The sequence below is a fragment of the Rhipicephalus sanguineus genome, chromosome 9, assembly GCF_013339695.2.
Source record: "Rhipicephalus sanguineus isolate Rsan-2018 chromosome 9, BIME_Rsan_1.4, whole genome shotgun sequence".
NCBI classification, from domain to species: domain Eukaryota; kingdom Metazoa; phylum Arthropoda; class Arachnida; order Ixodida; family Ixodidae; genus Rhipicephalus; species Rhipicephalus sanguineus.
In genome coordinates, this window is record NC_051184.2 from 88,641,582 (window position 1) to 88,660,295 (window position 18,714).

The window sequence follows — 18,714 nt, forward strand, 5'->3', positions numbered from 1 at the left end:
ACTATCTCAGCAACACGCATTGTGGAGTTTTTACTATTTTGGCAAAATAATACTATGTGACATCTGAAGTAAATTCGCTTGTTACACTTGACCACAACAATTGTGTGCGTAAATACGTGAACACACAGCAGAGCGAACTATCCGTGTATTTATGAGCACTCACACCTCACAGAGCGGCTGAAAGGATGTGAAGAATATAGCGCTATAAATATGATTCAGGTTCGGTTTGTGCACACAATTAGTATTCAATGAAACTTCTTTCACTAAAAACATCCGTGCGGGAGTGTTTGAACGTATCCTCATTCTGGGTGTATTGTGAAGCCGGACAAGCAATGACAAAACATTACGGAAGAGAAGCACGTTAAATTTGTCCCATGAATTTAATGGTATGTGTTACAAAGTTTCAACATATTGATCCGTTCAACAATAGTTAACGAAGTGACTATGCAATGTGAGTCAGTTATTCTTCTGAAGGTCACCTATTCGAGTAGAAAAGCGACTGCCTATTTGATAACTCTTAGTCATTGTAGCATCAGAAACTACAAGACAGTGCAAGCTATTTAGTCGGTGATACTTCGCGCCCGGATGGTACTTGTGGCAAGCACGGTACGATTCGATTGCAGATTTCAGATTTTTATTGATACGATACAAGAATGTTACATGGTTTAGTATACAAAAGCAGGTGTTAAGGGCAAATTGTAGTAAAAAGTGTTAGATGGCAACATAGCAATAATCGAAAGTGTAAACTAACACGTTTGCAGCAGAACATTAATATATATATATATAATATATATATACATATATATATATATATATTATAAGATATATATATATATATATATATATATATACTAAATAAAACAACAACGATACATCCACTTTGTTATTTGTGCTAGCACACCAATCCATATAGCTGCTTTCTGCAGCTTAGGCGAAAGACATTCAATCGCCTGTGCGCTCCTTGCATTCCAGCTGTATCCCGTGTTTAAGAAAAAAAAGCACATGAACATAACTATTAAGAAGTGCGCACGCGTGATGTTCCGGCAATGAAACGCGTACGTAGGACGCTGGACGTCTGATTTATACGTAGAATATATGAATGGAATTTCGGTAATGCTTATCTCGATCAGGTCAATTATCAAGTCGAGCGCAGAATGGTGGCAAAGGGGCTGAATATTTCCGGCAAAAGACTGTGACAAAGCTCTAGACTGTCTGAAGGATGGCAAAATGGACCCAATATTCGCCACTGAAAGCCAACAACTCAGCCACCGTCGGCTGAATAACGGCAAACTGGCCCAATATTAGCTGATGAAGACGAACGGCTCTGCCTAGATACGCTGAACGGCAAAACCGGTCCGATATTTCTTCCAGGAAAGCTATTGGCTCAGCCGGTATAGGTGGGACGGCGGCAAACCTTGCCGAATATTTCCGGTGAGAACCCAACTTCGGATGAAGGGCGTCAAAGCCGGCCCAGTATTGCAGCCAAATGCAACGGCTTAGCCAATAGTGGATCACTGCCGACACCACTGGGCTGATTTTGGGCCTCGCATAGCCGCCGTAAAACCAATATCGGCCCGACGTTGTGCGCTGCCTGGGCATGGTTAGCAGTGAAACGATGATGATGATAAATGGTGCTCTATGGTGCAAGGGCACTGATGGCCAAGGAGCGCTAGTACATTATAAAGCATGTAAGCGATGATGGTGTTAAGTGGCTGTACGGTGGCCTAAAATTCTGCGCAATAATATCTGCAAAACCTATAGTTGTTAAAATCATGAGATTGACATGAGTGAGCATACTGAGAATGGGTAGAGAGAGGTCGTACAGAGAGCACTTTAAGAATAAAGAATTAGCACTAATGCCTCATCAATTCCCTTTAGACGAAGGGCTCGGAGGCAGGTGCTTTCTATGGTGCAGATACCGCAACAGTAGCCTCTGTTGAGAGGCCGTGTTACGGATTGCCTGGACATATGACACGCCAACGTGAGACTTCGATGCCTGTGTGAAAAATTCAGGACAACGATATTTGCGTTGCAGTTCAAGAAAGTACACGTGGATATGTGCAGCAGGTGCATCCTTTGCAAGTACTATGAATGACAAATCACACTTTATAAGCTGCCATTGCGGCGGCGGGAGATGTTGAGCAGGAGCCATCAGCTGGTGTTCCAGAAGTGGAACGTTCATTTCCTCAGCAAGAGCTCTTACACGCAGAGAATATGACTCTCTCATTGCAGGACGGTTATTGAACAAAGAAGAGCAGGACAGATCGTTTACAGCATAGTATGCAGAATTTCTGTCGTTTGCGTTTATTTTAAAGAAATACGTGAACGACAAATATGGTCGTTCGAATTTCAGCGACCATTCATTTGCTTCTACGTAAAGGCTTTGTACTGGACTTGTCCTGAAGGGGCCTGTAGAAAGGCTGATGCCTAGATGGTGGACCAGATAAAATATCTTCAAAGCGCTTGGGGTGGCGGACTGATAGACTAGAGCTCCGTAGTCTATACGTGTCCGTATTAGGCCCTTTCTGTCACTGCCCCAATTCGTGAACGGCAAAACCTTTAAAATATTCATTGTTTTCATGCACTTGTTTCTAATATACTTGATATGTGATACAAATGTTTATTTATTTATTTATTTATTTATTTATTTATTTAGAGTACCCTCAGGGTATAAATACATTACAGAGGGGGTGGGGGTGTGCATAGTAATTAAGAGCATGAACAATAACGACAAAGATTATAACTGAAAGCATTATACAAAATAATCACAAAATCTAGTAATGTACAGAATCTAGCAATCACGCTCACAAACTAGTAATCTACAGTACGTTCAAGAAATAAACATGCTGTGCTACAGTACGCTGGAGAAGACATTTTTAAATGCAGTTGTATCAGTTATATCGGTTATGAAGGCTGGTGAGTGATTCCAATCACCTGCTGTCCTGGGAACAAATGATTGCGAGCCTGTAGTAGTTGAAAAATAGGGTATGTCAACCTTATGATGATGATCAATTCGGTGTGAGCGAAATGGAGCTGGGTGTATGAACAAGGAACGAAGAGCGGGGTTATGGTAGCACATTTTATGAAAAAGACAAATGCGCGATTGTTTTCTACGTGTTGCTAGGGAAGGTAGATTAAGATCAGCTTTCATGTTTGTGACACTGGCATTGCGATCGTAGTTGGATGAAATAATGCGAACTGAGCGATTTTGTACTGCCTCAATGCTTTGGGTTAATGTACAGCTGTGCGGGTCACAGACAGATGAGGCGTATTCTAGTTGAGGGCGAACGTAGGTGGTATAAAGCAATAGTTTTAGTGACGGTGGGGCAAGATAGAACTTTCTTTTCAAGTAACCTAAAGTTTGGTTTGCTTTGCCTAATATGTGATGGACGTGGTGTTTCCATGACAAGCTGTCAGATATGTGAACGCCAAGGTAACGATAAGAAGCTGAGGTTCGCAGGGGTGAATTGTTAAGGGAATAGGACGGAGAGGTGACATTGCGTCTGGTTACGCGTATGCTTTTGCATTTAGCCACGTTCAGTTCCATATGCCACGTGTGGCACCACTGTGATACGGTATCTAAATCATTTTGTAGTGAAGTCACGTCTGAATCGCTGGTTATTTTCCGGTAAATGACACAGTCATCTGCAAACAAACAGGCTTGGGATGAAATGACAGCAGGTAGGTCGTTAGTTTTATGTCCAGCACAACTTCTAGAAACTTGATGTTCCGTTTTTGCAAGCAGACGATGGCCCTGCAGGACAATAAAGAGATAGGGATGTATGCCTTTCCTCCGCAAGAATAGGACGCAGCTGCTCTTTTGTGGGTTGAAGCTGAAGCCATTTCCGTTTGCCCTATCGGTACCTTCTGAAGAACAACCTGAAGCTGCCTCTCGCACATTGCGAGGCTGCACGATTTAAAACCTATCCGGACATCGTTTACGTATGTCGAGTAGAACATAGCGCGTGGGATGCATAGACGCAGGGAATTCATTTATATGATAAAAAGCGTGCAGCTAAGCACACCACCCTGCGCTACTTCGGTTTCCTGGACAAACGGTCGTGACAAAACGTTGCCCAGTTGAACACCGGAAGTGTGGTTCGACAAGCAGCTCTCTATAATTTCATCATTCTATCACAAATACTGAGTTCTCTTAGATGTCTCTCAGTATTTCAAATCGCCATGTAGTGCCGTAGGCGTGGGAGGGGTGGAAACCCCCCTTAGCTCGGGTCCGTGGTGTCGCTACACACCAAATGACTGCTTGCGCAGACGCCCTTGCGGGGGGAGCAGCGTAATGGTATGGGGATGTGAACGATGGATGGATGGTTAGATGAATATATAGAAACTGCTTTATTTCGCTGAGAGCAGCTGCGGACGATTCCGGGCTAGATGGTCATCAGCTCAAGGTTGGCGGCGAAGACTAGCGGGCTGCTGCCATTACACTTGACATTATTCCTGTTACGCTAATATTTATGGGTTAATATTAGGCATTGTAGACGAAAGTGACGAAGGACACGCTTACCTAACTAGTGCTGCTGATATAGATCGATGTCAACATTTGTCATAGAGTGGTAGCAGGAAGTCGCTACACAGACGGTGTTGGAAACACAAGCACATAGCAAAGAACTTTCGAAAGAACCATAATGCCACGGTTGCTCGAGAGGACAAACGGTGCCCGCGATGCAATATAATGGCTTCGAGGAAGGCAGCCACCTGGCAGAATGCAGTGCACTTACATCGGCGTGCCACCTGTGGTGGTTTGCGTCTGTGAATACTCATCGCTAAACGCTAGCTTATATAGGCAGCAGTTCATCGCGGTCATTGTCAACAATGGCGGATAATGGTGTTTAAAAGATGGAGTCCCAGTAAGTGCGTCAAGGCTCAACCTCGTCTGACATGCACAACGTAACATATTTTATTGGTATCACCTTGGAAACTTCACTGCAGAGCTTTCTCGTTCTCCTATTAACTGTGGCTCAAACCTACTGTGGGAGATTGGCCAAGAATTGAGTCCTCACCTCTCTTACCCATGCGAAATTCCTCTTCTTTCCTTGGCTCGGGCTGTAACATTCAATAAAATATTTCAGGCCACGCGATTAAGCTAGGCACGCAGCTCAAGAGGACAGTCTTTGTACAAGTCGGATCGTAAGAACGCCTGCTTCTAACTAACTCGATATTTGAGCAACGAATGCCATCGGTATTGCCCCTCGGAAGCATCGTTATACTTGATGGATCAGAAATTAAATGTTCAGCTGGCGATTTATCAGGCAAAAAAAGTTTGATGTTTTGATCATTGGAGAATTACTTCGAGAGGATTTGTACAGCTCTAAAACTGGTTTAGGGAAGGAACCGACAGTTCCACTAGGGTGATGGACGTCAGTGACAAAAACAGTGCAGAAGGCACCGCCTACATCCAACGCCAAGAAAATTCGGCAGATCCCTCGCTTTGTGGGAGTCAATTATATGCGAACCGGTGAGCGAGTAAAAACGTATGCCAGATTTTTCGCTTTGAACCAAGCGTGACAAGGTGGATCGACTTACTTTAGTAAATTGGATAGCTGCGCGATATCGTGGGCTTGTCATGCACGCTGACTATGCTGGCCTAGTAAACGTATTCCATGGTCCAACGTGACATCGGCACTCACTTGGGAGCAGAGATATAAGTTTTATCGCAACGAAGTGCACTTTGCGGTGCGACGCGGTGCACATCATAATCAGTGGTAGTCAGCGTCTACGAGCAAAGCGTTATCAGTTATTAATCTTGCTTGGTCAAAGTTCATTTCATTTTACCAAAAGCCCGCACCCGGCACTGCCGCCACATTTAGCGTTGCCCGGGCATTTCGCTTGTGTGGGGTCTTTTACAGCAGAGCTGTTGTGCTCGAAGTTTGCCGTGGTCGTAGATAGAAAATTATTATCATCATGGACCGGCACGCGCTCTCTTCATCCTTCGCTTCATCTTCTTCCTCCTCAACTTCACTGCCAGAACACGTGCGCCGATTTAAAGGGGAACTCCGGCGCATTTTCGACCATATTGAGATAATGCCGTTTTCATATAGCATTAACAGTCTTGTAACAGCTAGTGTGGTTCATTTTATGAGAGACTCGTCAATAATTTGAAACAATGTGTCAAAACCGAAACCGAAATCGGGAGCTGCTTCAGCTGGGTAGACGATGACGTCACGAAGTGATTCTTCTAGAGAAGTGAGTTGGGCTGTCAATAATTTGAAACAATGTGTCAAAACCGAAACCGAAATCGGGAGCTGCTTCAGCTGGGTAGACGATGACGTCACGAAGTGATTCTTCTAGAGAAGTGAGTTGGGCTAGTTGGTGCGTATAACTGTGGACATATCTACTAGCGCGAAAAACACAAAGGACGAGGTAAAGACGGCAGCGCTGTGTCCTGTCGGCCGTCTTTACCTCGTCCTTTGTGTGTTTCGCGCTGGTAGATATGATTCTTCAAACGCGCAGAAAGCAACACACCTGTCTCCATCCATCGTTTTTTACCACATGCACCTAACACAAAGCAACAGCTGTGCTAGCGTCGCCGTCGCCTCGAAGAAGAAAGCGCGCGCAGCGTCCGTCTGCTGGGTGAGGCGGGGTAGAAGAGGGGGTAGAAACGATGCGTCACGTACACAGGGTGGCCCGCAATTAAAGGCGTGATTCCAGATTTGGCTACCAATTTTAAAATTTGTTTTCTAAAAAGTAAATGACTTAGGGTTGTATAATTTGGCACATATTATCAGGGTACCGATGAGAATATATGTTGAAAGTTTAATTGAAATCGGTGAATATCGGAAAATCCCCGGAGTTCTCCTTTAAACAACATGGGATGGAATAACACTCATGGGTGAGAGAAGTTACAAAGAGAGAGATAGAAACAAAAGCAAAAAAAAAGAAAGTGAAACAGAAATTTTTGGCGGAAAAATTTTTTCGCGACACGGGATTCGATTCGAACACGTATACCCGCGATCACAAGGCGACCGTCGTTAGCACGTGGCTATCGAGACACGCTAACAGAGCATAACATGGCCTTGCATAGTCTAGTATAGAAAGAGTGTGGAAAAGGGGAGTGAGGTTGAGGAGGAGGGAAAGGCAAGGGGAGAGAGTAAACCGTAGCACAGAAAGAATGAGAAATAGAGAGAAAGAAAGGCAGAAAGAGACAGAGGAGAGAGAAAGGGAAGAATAGAAAAAAGGTAGAAAGGGCAAGAAAGATAAAAACATATATATAGAGAGAAAGAGAAATAAACACAAAAAACGCCAGAAAATCCGACATAATGTGAAAAACGCCTGGCCGCTCCACTAGTTTAAAAGCTGATAAAGTGCGTCCAGCAAGCACCCAGCAATTCCCCTTCGTAGAGTTCCCACTGCTCTCTTTCCCAAAGCGTTAATGACGCTAATGTTTGAGCTAAGCGTGTAGGGTTTCCCCAGCACGAGTAGTCTTGCTAGGAAGATGCACAAACTCGGTGGACGACATGGTCGCCACTTTTTGCTGCACTTTTAGATGTGAAGCATCTTATAGCGGAGTTCAATCCGGTGGTGGTGGTGGTGGCGGTGGTGTGCGGCGTGACCACCCTTACTGCGCATGCGCAAGCCCTCACCACAACCTCCTCCCCCCTACCCCTCTCCATTTCCCATCCCCTTTCCCCCTCACCCTCTCTACTACCCCTCTTCACTTTCCCTCCGCCTCTCCATCTCCAATTTACCTCTTTCCTTTCCCTGTCTCCTTTGCCTATCTGCCCTCTCCACTCCCCCTCTGAAACGCGCGCTCTACATGCCGAAACGGTGCTTCGCATCGCCCCATGGTCCCCTTTAGCGGGAGATAGTGTGATTTATCGACTTCTATGCTTGTTACGGCAGTTGAGATACTCGTCGTCTGGAGCATGTTCCGTCAAGATGTTTGTCCCTTCAGGAGTAGTCACGTAGCGACGCAGCGTCGATGCAGAGGTGGCGCAGGGCAAGGGGTATTCGGACGCTCGGCGAGGCGGTGGCGCCTCCTCTTGAGCGCCGCTTGAGCCAGCCCCATGTTTCCGAAACGTTTTAGCAATTTAAAATTAATTCATCTGATTACTTCTTGTGTATATCTCTCAGTTATAATATTTTGGACACTTTAGGAGCTGGCTCGCCAGGTTCTTAAGCTGGCGAACTAACAACTGTCACAGTTGTTACGTCTATGTGCTGGAACAACGCGTTGCAAGTGTCGGCAATGGAGAATCCGACACCCTTAGATATTTATTTTGTTAAACTTCGGCGCGTGGAGTGACCACCTGCGTCTCCTCCCGCACGGGGTTGTCTAATGCAAGGTGTGACCGGTGTTGTTTGTTTTTACTGCGATAGCAATTATATGGACAGCCTCGGCTGAGTTTTGCCGTCGCCGTCATTCACCGTATCTATATATATATATATATATATATATATATATTATAAAGACGTTTATTAGCGGGCACTCGGCGACGATAAACGACTGCGACAGTCAAGGCGGCGTGCCGACTCTGAGCGCGAGGAGCGTGCTGTTCGTGAAGAGCGGAAGAGGACGACCCACTAGTAAGCGCTCGAGAGGGCGACCCATTACAGGCTTCCAACGCTTCGCTAGAATTACCCCGGGTACGAAAAGGGAGCCGCCTGGCGACCTAACTGCTTGTCACTGTGAGCGGGTCATGGTAGGGTTTCAGGCGCTCCACGTGGACAATGTCGCGCCCTCGACGACGCATGTCCGAAGATGGTTCAAGGGGTTCGATCACGTAGTTGACCGGGGACGTGCGTTCGACGACACGGTAGGGGCCGTCGTATTTCGGCAGTAGTTTTGAAGAGAGGCCAGGTGCAGTGGTAGGGACCGAGAGCCATACGAGTGCTCCAGGGAGGAACGTGGGCGCAGAAGTGGTGGTGTCACCGCGAATGCTCTTCTGCCGCTCTCGGTCATTCGTAGTAAATGTCTTGGCAAGATCCCGACACTCCTCAGCGAGTCTTGCTGTGGCAGAAATAGGCGCACACTCAGAGGGGTCCGCCTTGTAGGGAAGGATTGTGTCGATTGTGTGCGACGGGTGCCTGCCGTACAATAAGAAAAAGGGCGAGAAACAAGTAGTGCTCTGCTGGGCGGTATTATAGGCGTAGGTGGCAAAAGGCAGAATGGCATCCCAATTTGTGTGATCGGCGGCGACGTACATCGAGAGCATGTCGCCGAGCGTGCGGTTAAAGCGTTCGGTTAGGCCATTCGTCTGCGGGTGGTAAGCAGTAGTTTTCCGGTGAACAACGTTGCACTCTTTGAGAATGGCTTCGACGACTTCGGACAAGAAGACACGACCTCGATCGCTGAGCAGCTCCTGGGGTGGACCGTGGCGCAGCATGAATCGGTGCAGCAGGAAGGAAGCAACATCGCGCACTGTAGCCGCTGGGAGGCGGCAGTTTCGGCGTATCGCGTAAGGTGGTCAACAGCGACGATGGCCCAGCGGTTACCAGCCGACGTTAGAGGAAGTGGTCCATACAAATCGATGCCAACGCGCCCAAACGGCCGGTCAGGGCAAGGTAGAGGTTGCAGACCTGCCGGCGACAGGTGCGTTGAAGTTTTGCGGCGCTGACAATCGATGCAGGAGCGAACGAACTTCTGCACGTAGCGGTACATCCCTCTCCAAAAGTACCGTTGGCGAATGCGGTGGTAGGTTTTCGATACCCCAGAGTGCGCACACTGCGGGTCAGAGTGGAACGACTCGCATATGTGAGAACGCAGACTGCGGGGTATTACGAGTAGCCACTGGCGGCCGTCGCCGTAATTGCGTTGGTGGAGGAGGTCGTCGCGAACGGCGAAATGGTGCGCTTGACGACGCAATGCGCGAGTGGATGGTGTCGCCGATGGATCACTCAGCAAGGCTATCAGTGAGGCAATCCAGTGATCCTTGCGCTGTTCAGTGGCGATGGTTTGAATGTCGATAGACGAAACGGCATTGTGAGACAATGAGCTGGAAGTATTGTCGTCAGGCAAGGGGGAGCGCGAGAGTGCGTCGGCGTCAGCATGCTGGCGTCCGTTGCGGTACAGCACGCGGATATCGTAGTCCTGTAGGCGAAGTGCCCAGCGGGCGAGGCGGCCTGAGGGATCCTTCAATGACGACAACCAGCATAGTGCATGATGGTCGGTGATGACATCAAATGGGCGACCATACAAATAAGGTCGGAATTTCGTAAGGGCCCAGATGATCGCCAGGCATTCCTTTTCGGTGACGGTGTAATTGGTCTGGGCTTTAGTAAGCGTACGACTTGCATATGCCACGACATATTCAGGGAACCCTGCGCAAGGACAGCGCCAAGGCCAACACCGCTAGCGTCTGTGTGTACCTCTGTAGGGGCCGCAGAGTCGTAGTGGCGTAGTATGGGAGGCGACGTCAACAAACGACGGAGCTTTGCGAAAGCGTCGTCGCACTATGACGACCACGAATGGAGGGGCCCGTTACTTCCGAGAAGCTTCGTCAGTGGCGATATGATAGTCGCGAAATTTCGAATGAAGCGCCGAAAGCAGGAACACAGTCCTACGAAACTGCGCAGTTCTTTGACGGACGTAGGTTTGGGGAACTCAGTCACGGCCCGAAGCTTGGCGGGATCAGGAAGAATTCCGTCCTTGGACACTACGTAGCCGAGGATTGTCAGCTGCCGTGCTGCAAATCGGCACTTCTTTAGATTCAGTTGCAGACCGGCGTCGCTCAAACACGTCAAAACATGCCGTAGGCGTTGAAGATGCGTGGAGAAGTCTGCAGCAAACACGACGACGTCGTCGAGGTAGCACAAGCACGTGTGCCATTTCAGGTTGCGCAGAACGGTATCCATCATGCGCTCAAAGGTGGCGGGTGCATTACACAGCCCAAACGGCATGACGTTAAACTCGTACAACCGTCGGGCGTGACAAAGGCGGTCTTCGGTCGAGCGTCGTCAGCCATAGGTACTTGCCAGTACCCTGAGCGCAAATCGAGAGATGAAAAGAATTCGGCGCCTTGCAGGCTGTCAATCGCGTCGTCTGTTCGCGGCAGTGGATACACGTCCTTACGAATGATCTTGTTGAGTCGTCTGTAGTCCACACAGAACCGCACAGAACCGTCCTTCTTCGCAACAAGAACGACAGGAAACGCCCAGGGGCTGTTAGAGGGTCGAATGACATCACGTCGAAGCATGTCGTCGACTTGCTCGGTGATTACACGGCGTTCGGCGGGAGATACACGATATGGACGTTGCCGCAGTGGCAGGTGGTCGCCAGTGTTGATGCCATGCGTAACGGCCGACGTGCGGCCGAGAGAAGTTTGAGCGACATCGAAAAAAGGGCGAAATTCTTCCAACAGGTCCAAAAGCTGGGAGCGCTGGACCTGCGTAAGGTTGTCAGCTATGGAGGAACCAAATACGTCAGCGTGTGATGAACCAGACGTCGAAACTGCACTGAGCGTACTCGAACTTCGGGCGTGCGAATCATCGGGCTCGCCCATAACTTGTGCGTCTTCGAGGGGTTCTAGTGTCGATAAGGGCAGATGCACGAACACCGTCCACAAACACGTCTATCACGTTCGATGGGCTTCGCTGAGGGCTTTCGCAGTTCGACAGCATCGCAGCCCTTGCCTCGTGGACTGCGACGACTAGTTTTCCTGGTCTCGTGGGACCAGACGTGGCCGCATAGGTGACAGCGAGCGGCGTCGTGGTGACGGTGAACGGCGGGTAGATGGAGCGGGGCGAGACGTCGGCGACAGAGGCGTAGGTGGGTCGTAATATGGGCGGTTCGCCGGGCTGGAGGCAGGCGACGCAACTCTAGGCGGCTGCACGCGATTGCAATAGCGCGCCACGTGGCCGGCGTAACCGCATGCGAAGCATATGGGGCGGTTGTCAGGTGTGCGCCATCGGTTCGCTGGGGCAGGGCCCGCCCATGGGGCAGGACGGGATTGACGGGGCGGCAACTGATAGGTCTGGACGGTGGGCTGCAGTCGTGGCCTGTGCGTGACGTCGGCGCAGGTTACCGGTACATCCGCTTCGAAAGAATGAGGTCGAGCGGAGGCGTCGGCGTAAATGTGTGGGGCAGCCGTAGGGATTGCTGGGGGCGTTCTTGCGACCACTTGGGCGTAACTCAAGGGTGCAGGAGCCGTATGGTGCTGGTGGTACTCGGGCATGACCTCTGCGATTTCTCGCTCAATTGCTCGACGGAGCGGAGGCAGAAGGGTGGTCGACGGCTGTTGGACGTACTGCGGGCGAGCAAAGTCCAGCAGAGAGAATTGGCGCGCGATTTCCTCGCGCACGAATGTCTTCATCTCTGCGAGCAACGCGGAGTGGTCGGATATGGTCGACAAGCCAGCGAGCTCGGCGTCGCGCGATGGAGAGCGACGGGTCATCGATCGCTGCCGGCGCAGCTCCTCATAGCTTTGGCAGAGCGTTATGACCTCAGCCACTGTGCTGGGGTTCTTGGCGAGCAGCATGGTGAAGGCGTCGTCGTCGATGCCTTTCATGATGTGCCGGATCTTGTCAGATTCGGACATGGTGGCGTCGGCTTTCTTACAGAAATCGAGGACGTCTTCAATGTAACTGGTGAATGATTCACCGGCCTGCTGAGCGCGTTCACGTAAGCGCTGTTCGGCCTGTAGCTTACGAACGGCAGGGCTGCCAAACACATTGATAATGGCGGTCTTGAAGTCGGACCACGTTGTAAAATCTGATGCGTGGTTGTTGTACCACAAGCCCGCCACACCCGCGACGTAGAAAACGAGGTTAGTCAGTTTTCCTGCCTCGTCCCATTTATTGGGGACACTCACGCGCTCGTAAATCGCGAGCCAGTCCTCCACGTCGGTGCCATCTGCGCCAGTGAAGACCGGAGGGTCGCGGATACGAGGCACACCTGGGCATGAGGTCGGTGTAGGCGGGGCCGTTTGCTGGGAGGCGTCTTGAGGCATCGTAGGCGGCAGGGTACGGGATCGAAGAGCCAGGGGCATCGAATGAGGGCCGAAGTTGTTGTGAAAGCCCAGCACCTCCACCAAATTATAAAGACGTTTATTAGCGGGCACTCGGCGACGATAAACGACTGCGACAGTCAAGGCGGGGTGCCGACTCTGAGCGCGAGGAGCGTGCTGTTTGAGAAGAGCGGAAGAGGACGACCCATTACAATATATATATATATATATATATATATATATATATATATATATATATATATATATATATATATATATATATATATATATATATATATATATATATATATATATATACATCTATATATATATATATATCAGGGCTGGGCAGTATCGCGATACAAGAGTATCGCGATATTATTTCAGAGATACTTTTGAATATCTGTATTTCTGTAACGAGATACATTTGAAAAATGTATTTGTATCTCAGTAGTGAAATACATTTACGATGTATCGCTTGTATCGCGATACAATGCAGGACACGGGTATCTCGTTACATTTTCTTTTTGTCGGAAATGAGTTGACGCGTGTTTCCAAGGGGGTACGACGGTTTTTTTTTTTTCATTTGTTTTTGTGCCAAGACAAGCAAAGGCGCGCCGCCGGTCGCCGACAGAAAGGGCGGCCATGGTTTCCCCTCATGCACAGAATGGCCCATTTGGTAAAGTGCGCAACGCCGCTGACGGCAGAATCGCGGAGGCAGTGTTGTCGGCCTCTGCCGACGAAAGTCGATGTCACTCAAGGCCAGTGCAGCTCGCCTAGTTTTTTTCGGGTGGCAAACCGTTACTTCGTGGTCCACCGCGTGGATACCGCCTAGCTTGCAACAGAGGTTTTGCAATGCTTCGCGTGCGTTCAGTTCTCAGAGCGGCGGCACTTGCACAAGCAGTTCCCATAATCGCGGCGGAAGTGACTAGAATATGGCTATCTTTGTCGCGCTTTCAACCACCTCTTCAGCGGGTCAGTGTGCGTTCCTAATTGATCACAAGCGTGAAACGGTCTTTTGTGGTACCAGGCTCCCCCACCGCCGGAGGCGACTTCGCCTGTTGCGGCTTGCTGAAATGGGTGCTGGTATAGCGTCGGTGGTGGTGACACCTTTATTGAAGAGTGACCCTTTCGGCCCAGGCGACGAGTCTGTTTAGAGAGTTTGCTGGAGCGATTTGGGAGGGCTTACACGCTTACCACCCCCAAGAACGTGATTTTAGGAAGCCAATTTTAGGATTGTGCAGTTTCGACATATTGTGATCCATTGCGCGTATGTAATTATGACCGGCTTATATGGGCAGCGGAATCCTCAGTCGTCTGACCCGGCGCCGACCGGGCCAGACGGCTGAGGATTCCGAAGATGGGGACCGACTTGGGCTTCTGAGCGGTCCACATCCCCACGTGAGGAAGGAAGTGTTTCGGTATATATAGATGGCCCGAGAAGAGATGTCACCGCGCTCCGGGGCTATCCGGCAATGAGGGCGGTATTTATTCGCTATAACACGAATTTGTGCCCGTCTGCAGCGCTAGATAGACTTTTTTTCTTTCGCGAGTCTTGTGCTGAGGCCGAATCGACGCTGTCTAGAAGACAGCCTGCTTCAAAAGCTGACACAGCAACCTACTCAGCAAAGCCGACCTTATGTGCAAAGTAAATGTATACTTTTTCTCAATTCACTGGTGTTCATTAGTGATTCGAGTGATTTGCTTCAACTATGCTATTTCTAGCATAGCTCATTTAGTTGTCACCAAGCATGTCGATTTCGGTGCCCAATGCATGTTACTGTTGCTGTGAAATAGAGTACATTTTTATTGCGATTGATATGTGTAATTATGTCATTATTACTAATCACGTACTTTGTAAGCCGCCCCCCCCCCGCATCTGTGATGTCTGAATGGCGCTGAGGGTAGTGTAATAAACAAATAAACTAAAAGTTTCAATGCACTGCAACTTTATTTACACCATTATGCTGCACTTATAAATGTCTTTGCGGAGTGCGAACATCTTTGAAATAAAGAAGTATTATAGTATCTGTATTGCAGTATCTGTATTCCGGAATACTTTTTTCTTCATATTGCAAAAGTATCTCTGAAATATCCCGTTACGCTAAAGGCAAATGTATCTCAGTATCTGTATTTTAGGCTTCCGGTCCATGTATTTCGATATCTGTATTCCGGAATACTTTTCCGAGTATCTCTGCCCAGCCCTGATATATATATATATATATATATATATATATATAGATAGATATATATATATACATATATATGTGAAAACCAGAAAGAAAAGTAATTCAGAAAAACTTTCAGACGATCGGAATCGAACGTGCAGCCTCTCGCTTGCCAGCGCGCGGCGTTAGACGTTAGACCACGGACACCAACGCCTTTCAGGCTGCTAACGACGAGCTATTTATATACACCATTTCCTTCAGTATGCTTTCTCAGTGACCACATAGATGGCGTGACGTGGCGTGACGTGGCGCGATTTAAACATCGTCACCCCGCTCCTGTGAACGCCGTTGCTGTGCGCCCTAAAGGGCGTGGTCGCCTTCGTGCGCTCATCACGAGGAAAGATGGGGCGGCCTCTGGTGTGGAGTGGGGGTACGAAGTTCACTGCGCTCGCTGTAGCGGCCGCGTTTGCGAAAGGAGCGTCCTGTTGAAACAGAAATAAGTAACAACTGTGACAATTCGTCAGCGCTCGTCTTGTGTGTACCTGTTCGTTCGTTTAGTGCGTCCTGCTTTATGTTTGAGCACTGCACTTCAAGTGCCGAGCTGTGACGCATTAGTTCGCGCCTCGTCCTGTGTGCGTTCTTTTCCTTCGTCCTTCGAGCTCGAGCGACGCGCTGGCAATTTCGAGCTGCTTTCCGTTCTTCGCGTTACATTCCAATTTATTGCTATCGCACTCATTGCTTCGCCGTTGCGGCGAAACTGTGACTTTTTTAGTAGATGGCTCGCCAGGTTCTTATGCTGGGGCAAAATCCCGCGCCGTAACCTGTATCCATTCATTCAAAGTGTCGTGGAATGCGAAGAGGAACGCTACGCGCGTCGTGTCTTCCCTCTCGCCTGGCCGTTAAGTCTCACAGAGCGAGCGGGGAACACGGTGAACAGCCAGGCGAACATCGGACAGCTATATTTAGGACGAGTTTATCGTGCGCGTCTCGAGGGCAGTTTTCAAATTGAAAGAACATTAGGAGCGTTGCGTCTGCAAGTGTCGACAATGGAAAATCAGGCGCCCTTAGATATTTCTTGTATATATACTTCATCAATGTGTATATGTAAATTGTGTTTGTAGTTCATCAAAATAGTAAATTAATAAATATTGTGTAATTTTGTATATGTAAAAACATGTTTCACGTCTTCATATGATGGTAGATGACTTGTGGGGCAGATTCACGGGTTTTCCCGTGAATCTTGTTACGGCCTGTATTGAGCGCTTTACTCTGATCGTGATCACGCCACAAGAGATGGATCGGCGTGCTTAAAAGAAAGAAAGCGAGGAAGCAACAAATAGAAAAATAAAGGGAAACAAGGAAGGACGCCCAGCTCCAAACTTCCTTCATGCTTTGCACCACTAGTGCGGATCTGTCAATATTTTTTTTTCATTTCATCAACGTACGTCTTTCGGCTGTGACACGCTTCGTGTTCTCTGACTTGGCTCGTGCGCTTGGCATTTCGTGTACGACCTTGAGGGGGCCTTTGAGCAGCACGTGCATTCTTTTGCCGCATTCGCCTCACCGCCGCACTTCAGGGGACCACTGGTGAATATTGCGGTTGGCCTGATTTCTTCGTTATTCTTAATGAAGCACAGTTCGATAGTGGGATTCGCCCTATTTCCGTGGCACATATTTGCGCTTGGGACAATCTGACGCAGTGAGTGAGTGAGTGAGTGAGTGAGTGAGTGAGTGAGTGAGTGAGTGAGTGAGTGAGTGAGTGAGTGAGTGAGTGAGTGAGTGAGTGAGTGAGTGAGTGAGTGAGTGAGTGAGTGAGTGAGTGAGTGAGAACTTTATTGTCAACATGACGAAGCGTTATGCGTTTTGCCTTGGCATATAGAAATTCGCTGCAACAGTCCAATGGTTCACGAGGTTTTCAAACTGTGCGTGTATGTACGTACACCGTAGGTATGTGTACTGAATGTGAACTTGGCACTCTGGCAATATTTTACTCCTCGATGTATCAGTCCTTGCGTCACGCGCAATGAACAATCACCTAAGCTTCTTCAGTTATACTGACGCACTTAACTCATACATAGGCTTCTACGTGAACCACGTCCAGGAATTACCTGCGATGAAACGTAGTTGCGGAAACTAACGCATTTTAATTTTTGGCAGCCTCTAGTAACATTCTGTATCCTACTAATCTCATTAGTAAATTATCATTACCGTGTTCTAAAAGTATGTAGGTATTTGCGTAGTTCTACGAGCACAAGGTGTTCACTTTTAATTTTTTATAGTCTTTACTGATTCATTTTTGTTCCCGAGGTTGCTGTTTTTTCGCCAATGGTTGTGACAACCTAATGCGTTTTTCAAGCTTATATGTGTATAAATTTTTCTAAGCACACCTTACTGAGTTACGCAGGAGGTGAGGTACGTTCAAAGAAATACTTTATTGTGACTGTAGAAAGTAATTTGACATTCTGGCAGAACGTTACATTTTGCACGTATAAACATTGTCGCTCTACTAAATTATGTGCAACATCTCACTAATCTGTTCTTAGAATGAAGTCAAAGTGGCATGCCGAGATTTCTTACCTAGGTCGTTGGCCAACATTGCAAATCACACGCTACCGAACAACACACGGTAAGTGTCTCAAAGAGCACTTCAGCACGTACACAGAGTTAAACACCACCCACACTTGTGCGTGGTCATGACTGGGTATAGGGTGTTTTATTGCGATAGCAATTAAATGGACAGTCTCGGCTGGATTTGGCCGTCGCCGTCGCCGCTGTCATGCACCGTATATATATATATATATATATATATATATATATATATATATATATATATATATATATATATATATATATATATATATAGTTCAAAAATCAAGCACGTAGGAAAAAACAGAACAATGTTTCCTACGTGCTTGATTTTTTGAACTTTTACTTCCGGGTCGTTTGCTAGCACTTCATTGTTTATATATATATATATATATATATATATATATATATATATATATTCTTGTTGCTTTTATATATATATATATATATATATATATATATATATATATATATAACCCACAAAGAAAAATAATTCCGGAAAATGCTTCCCACGCACGGAATCGAACCAGAGACCTCTTGCTCCGCAGCGAGTGGCAATAACCACTACGCCACGACACGCAGATCCTCCACGTAGCTAACGGCGAGCGTTATATACACACCCTTTACCGCTGGACGGACTCTGACAAGGGAGGCACTTATAAGCGTTTCTTCATTACCAGCTAGATGCCGCTAGGAGCGCCACCGGCGCACCTAAAAGTCCTCGGCGAGCTCGCTCGCTTCTTATATCTCCACAGGGAGAACCGTGCCCTTCGACTGTCTGCTCGCTGCGGTTTTCTCGTAGTGAGGGCAAGAGGATGTTTCAAGCTTTCACCCTGATGTCCCCGCTCATGTTACGCAGCGTACGAAAGTCACTGGAGCTCAAGGCACGCCTCTAGACGGACAAACAGAAGATGAGCGCGAACTATCAAGGTGTCACAGCTCGACAGCTTGAAGAAGCTAGTTTCTTGCGCTGCTGTCGGACCGCCTTTGCAACAGGAGCGCATGTTCAAACTAGAAGTATACATTGGCCGAGCCTCACTTCTGTAGCATTAGTTTCTTGC

The 18,714-nt window shown here is 47.9% G+C and overlaps 1 protein-coding gene across 1 annotated transcript in view; it reads right to left on the reverse strand.

The window, feature by feature from the left end:
• Positions 1-18,714, reverse strand: part of LOC119405989 (uncharacterized) — a 103,887-nt gene that overhangs the window by 2,468 nt on the left and 82,705 nt on the right. The window lies entirely within an intron of this gene.